General features: G+C 37.9%; 1 pseudogene; it reads right to left on the reverse strand.

The window, feature by feature from the left end:
* Positions 1-1659: 1659 nt before the first annotated feature.
* On the reverse strand, positions 1660-2093 carry LOC122108551 (annotated as a pseudogene).
* Positions 2094-12003: the final 9910 nt, after the last annotated feature.

Below are 12003 nucleotides of genomic sequence, written 5' to 3' on the forward strand. Positions count from 1 at the left end.
TATAAGTCACAATATGCAAAACACAGAGAACCAGCATCTGCCACATAATAAGTGCCAGGCATATGTGTTCCCCTAGTATAATTTGCCTTTTCCAGTCAGAAAATCTAGACATGCGTCAATCTCCAGGGTCTCTTTTCTTCTCTTCTCTTCTCTTCTCTTCTCTTCTCTTCTTTTCTCTTCTCTTCTCAATCATTTCCCTAGTAAGTGCTTGCAGCTTCATTATTCCTCTACACACCATTTCTGGGACTCCAGGTGCAATTTTGCCCAGTCTTAGAGATTTGAACTCGTCTAAAGCAGTGATGAGCTTTTGAAATAGTACTTAATAGCCAGACCCAAAGAAACACAGGGTGCAAGGTTTCTCTCATTTGTAATAACTAGAATATGTCCATGCTATTCTTAGCAGAGGATCACAATAGCTCCATAGCTATTTACCATATAAAATGAAGCTTATCCAAATGAACTCCAAGAAATGGAAACAAGAGGTTTTTATAATGTACTGTTTGTTTATTTCTTTTTTACCCCTTTGGTTTATACCCTGTTGTCACTGTTTTTGATTTCTGTACCCTTTGTCTTGAATGTAAGTGTATCTGATTTGCAGAAGGGAAGGGGAATCACAGAAATGGTGGAACAAGGGGCTAACCAAAGCAGCAGTGATACTCACTAGACACTATTTTTGGAAATGAACTTTACAACTTGTGGGGGAAGGGAGTGAGGAATGGGAGAAAACGAGGGAGGAGTAATATTGTTCAAAAAGAAATGCACTCATTACCTTACTTATGTAACTGTAACTCCTCTGTACATCACTTTTACAATAAACAATAAAATACTGCTTAATGTATCTTCATTTCCTTCTCAACTTGGTTAGGGCCTTTATCAAATCACTGCTGAAGTTTCACACAAGAATATGTTTTGCCTCTTTTTTCTGTTTTAAAATAGTGTGAAGAAAAACTGTAAAAGCAAAGTAAAATCAAGATGTGTAGCAGGGAGTAAATAAGATTTCAGAGAAAAGAAAGAAGAAAAAGAGCAAAAACCTCCAACTTTTAAAGTAGAGGAAAGTATATTAAGGAATAATTATTGCATATTGAGGAATAATTAAAAGATCTGGTTTCCAGTTTTGCTCTCTGCCATTGTAGTTCAACTGTGGCCAAGTGGCTTACTTCTGTGTTCTTTGGCCTTTATTTATCAGGGACAGGTACTGGATAAAATATTTCCCATGCTTACTCCATTCAATATGGCAGTCAGTTGCTACATGCGGCCAGTGAGTGCTTGAAATTCCTAATTGAGATACGCTATAAGGGTATAGTAAATGCCAAAAAAACCCCTAAAGACCAAAAAGAATGTAAAAGAGCTCATCAATGTTTTTATATGGATGAAACAAGAATATCTTGGGCGCATTCTATTAACATATTATACTGAAATTAGATGCACTTATTTAGATTCACTTCGTTTTCACTTTTTCACTCGTAGAATATTTTTTAATTGCACAGATGCTTGCATTATGCTTCCAGTGAGCACCATCATTTTATAGGCCCATTTTGCTCCAAAAATACATTACTTGGTAATATTCTGATGGTCCTATATTTTCCTGCATCTAAGATGGCACTCATTGTGATGAGCTATAGATGGAAAAAATTACTAGTGCTATTCTTTTTTTTTTTTTGAGGTTTCAAATATATTTTATTCCTTCAATATATCACATTTTCATTAAGTATATAGGGTTTTCATTCAGCATCAATTATGAGTTGGTTTTGAAATAATTCAGTATTACAGAAGCTGGCATGATTCCTGATCTCTCCATTCCTTTGGGGGTGACTCTGCCAGGTTCCTGTCCCAGGTTCCATTCAATTCCAACCTGTGTTGCTGTATAAGTCCATGTAGCAAGGCAGAAAGTGATTCCACCAGCTAATATAACATTTGTCATGGAAATCAGGTGCTCTTTTCTGGTGGCTCTATCTTGCCATTATTTGCTGAATGCTTCGAACTTGGAGACGGCTTATAGCGTTTTTGGCCAAGGAAAACATCGTGGACCTGTAGCTAAAACAAAAGCAATGGCGGCTGGGCGTGACCACATGAATTCTCCTTAGGTACCCTTGCAAAGAACCACTAGTGCTATATTCTTGAATGGTTTCCCGCCTTCCCAGGTTAGGAAGGTAAGAATTGCCATTTCTAAAAGTGAATTACTAAAGACAATGTAGTCTAATCACCATTGTGTTTCTATCACCCAGTAATACCAGCTGTTCATGACTGTAACTCATCACTGGTCCAACTTTTAAATAGAATGGAACAGGCACTTACAACTCAAATCCCCAGTGAGAACTCCTTCAAATTACTTTAAAAATGTCTTCATAGTTTGAGTACTGACTTTCATTCTGGACTTCTTACAGCAGGATGAAAATTTGAAATTCGATTTTGGGAACTTGAAAATATTGCAGTGGGAGAGATAACTCATAGTTCAGTGGCACCTAGGAAAGCCCTTACTCCCCTTCCCTTTCCATGTAATCTTACTGGATAAGTCCATTTCCAACCAAGAGCACTGCTTAGATTACTTTGTAAAGAAATACTTGGCAAAACAAATGTGGAACTTAGGTGAAGAAACCAGCAAAATGAAACCAGTTAAAGAACAATGAAAGCAAGAACAAGAACCTGTGATATATGTGAAGCATTGGCATGTGCGTATATGTGTATGTGAGAGAGCAATAGAGAGAGAACAATGAACCTTACTGTAAATAGCACTAAGAACAATTTTAACTAATTAGAAAAATGCTCAAAATAATAAAGATAGGTATAAACCTCAATTTTTGAAAGGGAGGCTAGTCCAGTGTTTATACTTTATAATCTCAATATACTAAAAGGAGAAACCCCATATTCAAGTTACAGGCTAGATATCACAGGACCTGAGATTTGGGATTTATTGTTGACATTAAGATTTTGAAATCAAGATGTTTTCCTTCTGGATTTCAAGAAATGCTTTTTCCTTAATTTACTCTAAATCCATTGCCAAAAATTGGGGGCCATAAAAAAGTAGGACTATATTACAAAGAAGTAACATATCCAAAAGAAAGAAATGAAAACACACAAGCTTTTCAAACCCCTCACACATTATTCTATGATGAACTTATAAGTTTCATGAAATGACCATTTTGACAAAAATATTATGCATCTAAATGTGTAACAGACATTACATACTATTTTGAAATATTGTCTCCCCTGTAACTATGAATAATGAGTGTGCGGGGAGAAATAATACCATGGCAGCCAGCAATATATAGGTTTGAGTCATAAAACAAAAAAAAAAATCAAAACAATTTCTTAGATTTTCCAAATAGAAGGCAGCTGATGTGCATTGGAGTGAAAGTTAAAATTGGGAAGGGAATCAAAATAGAAAGCAAAGGGCCTGAAGACAACCTTTTTCTGCTTGAAAACGTTGCTTTGAATTACTTAAGGTCTTACACACAAAAGGAAATAAAACAAAATGCCCTCTTTTAATTGACATAGACTTGGCTAAGCATGTGCTGCTTTCTGGGATGCAGATTCAATAAAGCCTTCCTGAAGAGCAACAATCCTCTAAACATTAGCCACGTAAAATGTCATCCAGGCACCTGAACTTGCAGACTCTTACACACAGGGCCATTTGCTAGAGGTCAGGACACACATATCGGATCAGTGAGTGCCTGGGGTAAAATACATTCTGGGTCCTGTTTACCCTTTGAGAACTGTTTGCCTTTCATTATTTGCATGGATGGTTATCTTTATCATAAACCCATTTTGTTTGCTTTTTAGAATCACTTCATCATCAATGACAAATATTGCAAGGCATTTTATGTGGGTAAGATATTATCCTAGGAGCTGGGGCTATCATGTGAAAGGAGACATGGTCTCAGCACTCAAGGAGTGTATATTGTAGTTGAGGAGTGAATCAAATGAGGATCAAAAAGATAAATTATAATATAAGTGGTGGGAACCAGACTTGCATCTCAGAGGTATTCAAATGTTGCATGGGTATGATCAGCAGGCTGGGTGAGTGGGCTCACAGGAAGTCTATTCACCTGATAACGAACAGCTGCCCTGAGAAATCCCTCCTTAACAGAACTAAAAACAAGCCAGGATACATGGGCTTTTACCAATAACAAAGTGTAAGGGAAATAATATTCTGAGTAAAACACAACAGCTATTCTATCTCTAACTGAGCTTGGATTCTAGGAAGTAAGCAAAAGCTTGAAGTAAATATTTGCTTTCAAAAACCCTACAGAACTCTTAAATGTTCCATAGGATTTTTTTGTTTTTCTTTTTGTTTTTTACATACAGCCCTATTCACCATAGTCAAAGTATGCAATAAGCCCATATGTCCCTCAATGGATGAATGGCTCAAGAAAATATTATCTACACACACACACACACACACACACACACACACACACACACAATGAAATTTTACTCATGCATTAGAAAGAATGATATTACATCATTTGCAAAGGACTGGAAGGACCTGGGGGTGGTGGAATCATGTGAAATGAAGTAAGTCAGGCCCCAAGAGAAAAAGGATGCAAGTTTTTCTCTGATATGTGGAACCTAGAATTAATTTATAAACTATAAGTAAATACTTCAGGGTGGTATCCAAGGATATATGTGTGTCTGTGTGTCTGTGTATCTGTCTGTGTGTCTGTGTGTACTAACTGAAATATGGTAGGCTCAGGGGAGGCTCTACTAAAATATAACAGATGAAGACTGTGGTAGACATGGTAGCCATTACTATTATTCTCCAAATACTTTCTGCTCTCCGTTTCCTGGATATATAAATTGCATTTCTTGGCATCCGTGTGTGCCAGTGATTGCAATAGCTAGCTCTAGCATAAGGACAGATATTGTAGGTGTTACAAAGTTTGAAGCTCTGTACTTCTGCTGTGAATGCCAACCATAAAGGCCCTGCCAAGGAGAAAGCACTGACCAACCAAGCCAATGGTTAGCTTTATGTTCTCTATGTATAATAGGAGTGGAACTAGTGCTCCATTATCCTCACCAATTCCTAAAGAGTGAGTGAAATAAAAAAAAAATAAATCCAAAGCATTATATTCAATACATGTACCTCTTAATTCATGGCATGTAGCAAGGACAGATCATGAGATTTTGCATGTTTAGACTATATAATGGCAGGGATGTCAGGTCCTACCATTTCAAGTAAATATAATGGGGAAGCAAATGTTTTCAAAGATCACAGTCAAAACCAAAGAGTAAGGCAGACTCTAGGCACATCACATTGCTCCTCCAGTGCCAATCCACTCTCCCGCACTCTAGAATGGTCATAACAGGATGATCTGTGACATCCAGACATGACAAAGTCCAGACCAAGAGAAGCGTTTCTCTCTTCATCCTCTTGCCAATTCCCCTGGCAGAACTTCCTCTTCCTATCTCCTTAACCTGGTTGGGGACAGATATGCTTTCTTAAAGTCATTTCTGATACAAAATTACCACAATCTGTTCTGATGATATAGAAAACATATTTTACTAAGTTTAATATACCTCATAATGTGTTCAAAGCTTATACTTTAACAAAATAAACACTACAGGATAAGGAACTTCTTTGATAATATAATGAGGCCTATGGGCTGGGAAGGTGGCTTAGTGGTAGAGCGCTTGCCTTGCATGCATGAGGCCCTGGGTTCAATTCCTCAGCACCACATAAGCAGAAAAAGCCAGAAGTGGCACTGTGGCTCAAGTGGTAGAGTGCTCGCCTTGAGCTGAAGAGCTCAGGGGCAGTGCTCAGGCCCAGAGTTCAAGCCCAGGACTGGCAAAAAAAAAAAAAAAAAAAGATAATATAATGAGGCCTAGAGGCACTGAGTGTTTTAAATGTGTAATGCAAAATATGTAGGCTTGTGAAATATACAATTATTTGAATGTATTATTAGAGTTCTATTTTATTTTAATTCCTTTATTCAGGTTAAGGTTAATTTGGAAATTCAACAAGTATCTGATGTAGTCGTATATATGTTTCCATATTAACATATTAAATAACAAACTCTGGTAGCAGACATAATTACTACCATGATTCTAAATTGGTGATGACCATAGAAAATGCCATTAGTGACAAAGTCACAGGTCTTGCTATTGCTATTGTGATTTGTTACCTGCATTTATCATTAATGGCAAAGCTATATTTCAGACAAAACTTAGTGATAGTGAAGAAGTGTTTCTTTTTCATACACAGTCACTTAGATTCTTCCAATAAGACCAATTAAAGGCCTGGGACCTGAGTCTGGAGCAGTTTGAACTATAGGGTCATCAGTTGGAGTGGTCTGGTGCTGGGGAGTTGAACATCATGACCCTCCATAGATGAAGAAACTTTTGGTCCTGAAGATTCACTTATTCACCCAGTAGAGCTTTTCTACAGCCCTGGTGAATCTTTTCTTGGGGTAGCCTTTTCTGTCTTAGAACTTGTTCATCAGATGAGTGGTTATTTCCATTTCATTTTATAATACCTGTTCATTCACCTTAGAAATCAATATGTAGAATTCAATGTAATGGTATCAAGAGATAAGGGTTTGGGGAAGTGATTAGGTCATAGGGTAGAGTCTTATGGAAATGTCACTATCAAACAGACCTCAGAGAGCTCCCTCATCTCCTTTACTGTGTAAGAACCCAGTGAGAAGCAGCCATTTCTGAAACAGGTTGGACCTTCCAGCCACCAGAACTGTATAAAGTAAATTCCAGTCATTTATAAACCACTTAGTCTAAGGCACTTTTGTTATAGTAGTCCCAACAATGACAGCATTATCTAATATACATCCTTACAACTCTCTCTCTTTGCTATGTCAGTGTTTCTCACCAAAGCTTTCTGCCAAAGTCAAGAGTTTGCTCTTTCCATTTTTTTCAAACAATACTACATCATGTCTCTGATTTGCAGCTTCCAATTTCAATAAGAATACGGAAGTAAACACCTTGCTATCCTGAACTTCATCTCTTCCCTTCTGCATTATAAAATGTATGTTGACCATCTGCTGAATAATAAGCATGATACTAGGAACCAGGAACAAAGAAATGAACAAGACATGGCCCTGGGGCTGGGAAGGTGGCTCAGTGGTAGAGCGCTTGCCTGAGGCCCTGGGTTCGATTCCCCAGCACCACATAAGCAAAAAGAAGAAAGCTGGAAGTGGCACTATGGCTCAAGTGGTAGAACGCTAGCCTTGAGCTGAACATCTGAGGGACAGCGCCCAGGCCCAGAGTTCAGGCCCCACGACCGGACACCCTCCCAAAAAAAAAAACATGGCCCTATGCTCAAGCAAAACACTCTAGTGGAGGCAGAAAGTGCCATTTAGTATCTCATCTACTGGGAGAATGCCTATGTACATTGCAATGGAGATAGAGAAGGAGGAGGCAATTCTAACAGGCCAGAGCAGGCAGAAAGGGTTCAAATGAAGTCAGTTCTTAAGCTTCATCTTGAAAGAGGGGGTGAATAGAAAATTGCTAGATGATCAAAGGAGAAAAATGACCTCTTCTCAGCTATACTTTTGCCTGCCGCACGCAGAGCCATGAATTCCTTATGGAACTCTCCAGTGAGATTGCCGTAGCCTTAGAAGAAGCCATTGTTCAATTTTACTTTTCTTCAGTTGTGTCTGGAAACATGTGAGCCCAAAAAACAGCCAGATAAGGAAGAGAAACAAAGTGAGAACTAGGCAGGCTGACAAGAATCAGAAACAGCTTGATACAAACAAGGAAAGGAAAGGAAATGAACATTCCCATGTTATAGGAGAGAAAAAGTTTTTTAGGTCGTCACATCATCATGAATAAATGTAGTTTTATATGTCCTTCTACTAGATGATGTGGTTCTCAGCTGTAGCTGGAAAGGGAAGACCACATGAAAAGTTTTGATTTTAAAGTATTTTATTTTTATACTGCTCACGGGGCTTGAAATCGGGGCTTGAGCACTGTCCCTGGGCTTCTTTTGATCAAGAATAGTGCTGTACCATTTGAGCCATTGCTCCACTTCTAGCTTTTATTTTTGGTAGTTTATTGGAGATATGAAGTCTCATGGACTTACCTGTCCGGGCTGGCTTCGAACCACAATCCTCAGATCTCAGCCTCCTAAGTAACTAGGATTATAAGTATGAGCCAACAGTGCTTAGCTGAAGAATTTTTAAACGTCCAATTCCTGGGATATACTTGCTAACAATGAAATAAGTACCTGTAGTGATGGAATTTAGTGGTGGGCTTCTTTGCTTTTAAAGCTTCCTGAAGTACAGAATTAGGAACAAACTAGTGTCCAATAGGCCAGCTGTCAACAAGCTCTGTCTTAAAGGGATAAAATCAATCTTTCAGGGCTTTGTAGTCCATACAGTCTGTTGTAACCTTTCAATTCTGCCACTATAGCACAAAGCAACTGTAGACAATATATAAATAAACAGCATGGCTGTGTGCCAAAAAACCTTCATTCATGGACAGTGAAATGTGAATTTCATGTCGTTTTTACATGTCACAAGCCATTTATCTTTTTAAAGATTATTTTCTAATAGAAGACTGGGGATAAGACTCAAGTGGTAAGAGTACCAAGTAGCAAGTACAAGTCCTGACTTCAAACCCTAGTACCAAAAAATATATATAGATAAATAAATAAAAATGTAAAAATCACCCTTAACTTACTGTCTACATTAGAACAAGAGGTGGGAAGATTTGGCCCACCAGCCATTGTTGATTGTTTCCTCTTGCTATAGGCAAAATCCAAGGAAAGCAAAATGGAAAGCTTCCATTGTTTCCTTGGCAAAATGTCAACTTGAAGATAAAGCACATTCTGGCAGACTGAGCATTTCTATCCTCATTTTGAATTGTCTCTCTCACAATTCAAGTATAATATTCTACACACAGCTAAAATTATATCTGATTGCTTTTTTTTTTAAAAAAAGCAAACAAGGTAGACAAGTATACAGAAACAGGATTTCAAAATACAAATCTATAACCCTATGTAATATCCACCTTCAAATTACCAATATTGCAAGCTGCTTCACAATTTCATCAAACTGGCAGAAACAATTGGATGGGGTTGGAAAGCGATGACTTGCCAAATGTCGCTGCAGCCAGCCAGGGCTAGAAACAGCCTTGCTGACGAGGCTCCAGCTTGGTGTGTGCGCACACAGCTATAACCAACCTGTTCTCAACCAAGTAATTACCTTCTCCCGGGGAGCAAGAGTGGTATTAAAAAATTGCAGAAAGACAACACACTGTGGCAGGGGTGGGGGAGAAAAAAAAAAACCAAGGCAGAGAAAGAAAGAAGACCAGACAATTGCAAGGAGAAGGAAATTCCTGGAAGAATAGATGAGAAGATGGATATAGAAACAATTACTAAAATTCTATCTGGGAAAAAAATGACCCAAGAGAGAAAAATGGCAAGTAATGGGACTGGCAGGTGAATAAGCTTGGTTCTTAATGGTGTAATAATAGGGATGTTTGGTAACCAATGAGGTTAATGCATGAGTGGCATAAACCAGCAGTAGGTCTTATAGGGAACCTGCTGCACATACTAATTGAAGGATATTTAATACAAGATAATAACAGAAAGATAGGGCAATGGCTGAATCCCCTTCCCTTCATTCACAAAGAATGAGCTGGCAGGATTTAATTTAGCACTGTCATTTAAGAAGAGCAGCAGTATTGATTGAAATAAATAAAATCTTCATTTTAATGTGGTAAAACCAATGGAAGGAAGGAAGCAAGCAAGGAAGGAAGGAAATCTGTGAGGGAAAGAAAGGAAAAGGAGGGAAGTTAACTAATGAAGTTAATGAGAGAGCCAGTAGCTTTGATTTCAGGGATAGGCACCTATTATCTGCCATTCATTAGAAAATGCCCTTGCAATAGAGTTCACTAAGGCTGCTTTCTCCAACTTTGATGTCCAATCAAATCACCCCAGGCGCTCATTAAAAGACAGACTTGGATTCAATAGGACTGGGGTGGATACCAAGAATCTACATTTCTGGTAAACTTCCTGTGGATATGAGACTGCTCATCCAAAGACCACATGGTGAGTAACTAAGCTGTAGACTTCCGTAGTTATCAGTAAGGAATGGCTATTAAGCACTTAAAATGTGGCCATTCCAAGATAAGGTAGATTTTAGACTTTGAAGACCTAGTAAAAATCTAAAAGGCCTCATTCATATATTGATTGTGTTGAAATCATACTATTTGGGATATCTTTGGTTAATTTGTATTATTATGGTTCATTCCACCTATTTCTACTTATTGCAGTTCATTCTACCTTATACTTGGTAGAATGTGGCTACTAAAACAATATAAACTTACACATTCTTTTGAACAGCATAACTCTAGGCTTTTCTTAATCTTTTCTCCTCTATTTAAGTTATAAAACTCATCTTAGCATCATATGTAAGGGCAAAGGGCAACATAGCAGTCTCTTATTTCTCTTTCCTTCTCTCCTCCTTGTTTCCTCACAGATCCTGTTTTGCATGTTTGTACCAGAAAAATCTAAGGACATCTTAGACACTTTATGAGAAAGCATCCATGAGCTCAGTACCCACACTAACTCCTTCCTCATACAAAGCTTACTCCAGGCTAACCCCTGTCTCACTCAGTGAACCGACACTGGCAAAAATAAAACATAGATACTATGCTCAAACTCATAGTCCAGAAGGGCAGAAGACAGATATATAACACAGTGTACAGCATGCTGAAATGAAAGTATATACAAGACATCAGTAGAGAAAATGATCCAAGCCAGTCCCATCAGCCAGAACTTCTCTTCTTCTAGATTCTCCTAATGAGCAAGGAATATAACCAACGTGTGCCTAAGTTTCTGCATCTGTTTAATGGGAATAAATCTACCTAATAGTGTTGGTATGCAAGTTAAATTGATTCATTTTTATAAATTACTTAAGTCATGTCTGACACACAGTAAGTTCCAAATGTATGCTAGCAAAACAAATAGACTTGATTGGCCTTTGTTAATCTGTTGATTACATTTAGGCACAAATGTCTAAACATGGTTATGATTTCATACTACCTTAAAGATATTCTGAAACTATTACTAAGAATTCAATGAAAATGGGTTGAGAAATTGTAGTTAGCTTATTAAAACTGAATATTATACAGAAATGAACAAATGAGCAGTTGCAATTCAATTCCTTGAATGCATCTCATAGGCCTAATGCTGAGCAACAAAAGTCCAACAGCACAAAACATACTTGTTGTGTAATTACATTTATATAAAGTTCAAAAACATGCAAAACAGGGCTGGGGCTGAGTGGTAGAGCACTCATCTAGCATATGCAAGGCCTTAGGTTTGATAAGAAAAAATGATTGTTGGGAGTAGAGCTGTGGCTCAAGGTGATAGAGCCCTAGCCTTCAGCAAAAGAGCTCAAGGACAGCACCCAGGCCCCAAGTTCAAGGCCCATGACCGACAAAAAAAAGCAAAAAAAATTGGCTTTAGGTAGTAAGAAGTAAGCTTTATATATGGATACCTTAGCCTGAGAATTTGTTCTATTGATGTGCTCACTTTGTTCAAATCCACTGCGTTGTACTCTTGAAATTTACACACACACACACACACACCCTCAATTTAAACAAGAAGCAGAAAGGGAAGTTTCATAACAGTTCTTTCTCAGTTGGAAAATCTAGCTACAAACACAGGACACACGATGTCAAAAACTACTTAACAGTGAGAGGTCAAACTGAACACTTTCATAAAATTATAATACTCACTTTGCTTCTGTTCCAATTCTTTTGAACTCTGACCCCAAACTAAATCCATTCTAGAGTTGTAAAAAAAAGTGAAGGAGGTGAGAAGATCAGAGTAAATGAGAACAAAGTGGATGAAAACTAGAACATAGCATACTCTAAAAAGTAGTAGGAGTCCTGTGAGTCACTGAAAGTGTGTGAGCAGCAGGCTTTGTAGCTCAGACAGTAGAAAGCCCCCAGATGAGGACACAACTGTCCAAGTATTCTACTTCATAACTCTTTTTGAAACTGAGGTTTTTCTTCCCCAGGATTTTCCTATAACACTTTCAT

Source organism: Dipodomys spectabilis, unplaced genomic scaffold (assembly GCF_019054845.1).
Source record: "Dipodomys spectabilis isolate Male_0828 unplaced genomic scaffold, ASM1905484v1 ptg000061l, whole genome shotgun sequence".
In the NCBI taxonomy this organism is placed as follows: Eukaryota; Metazoa; Chordata; class Mammalia; order Rodentia; family Heteromyidae; genus Dipodomys; species Dipodomys spectabilis.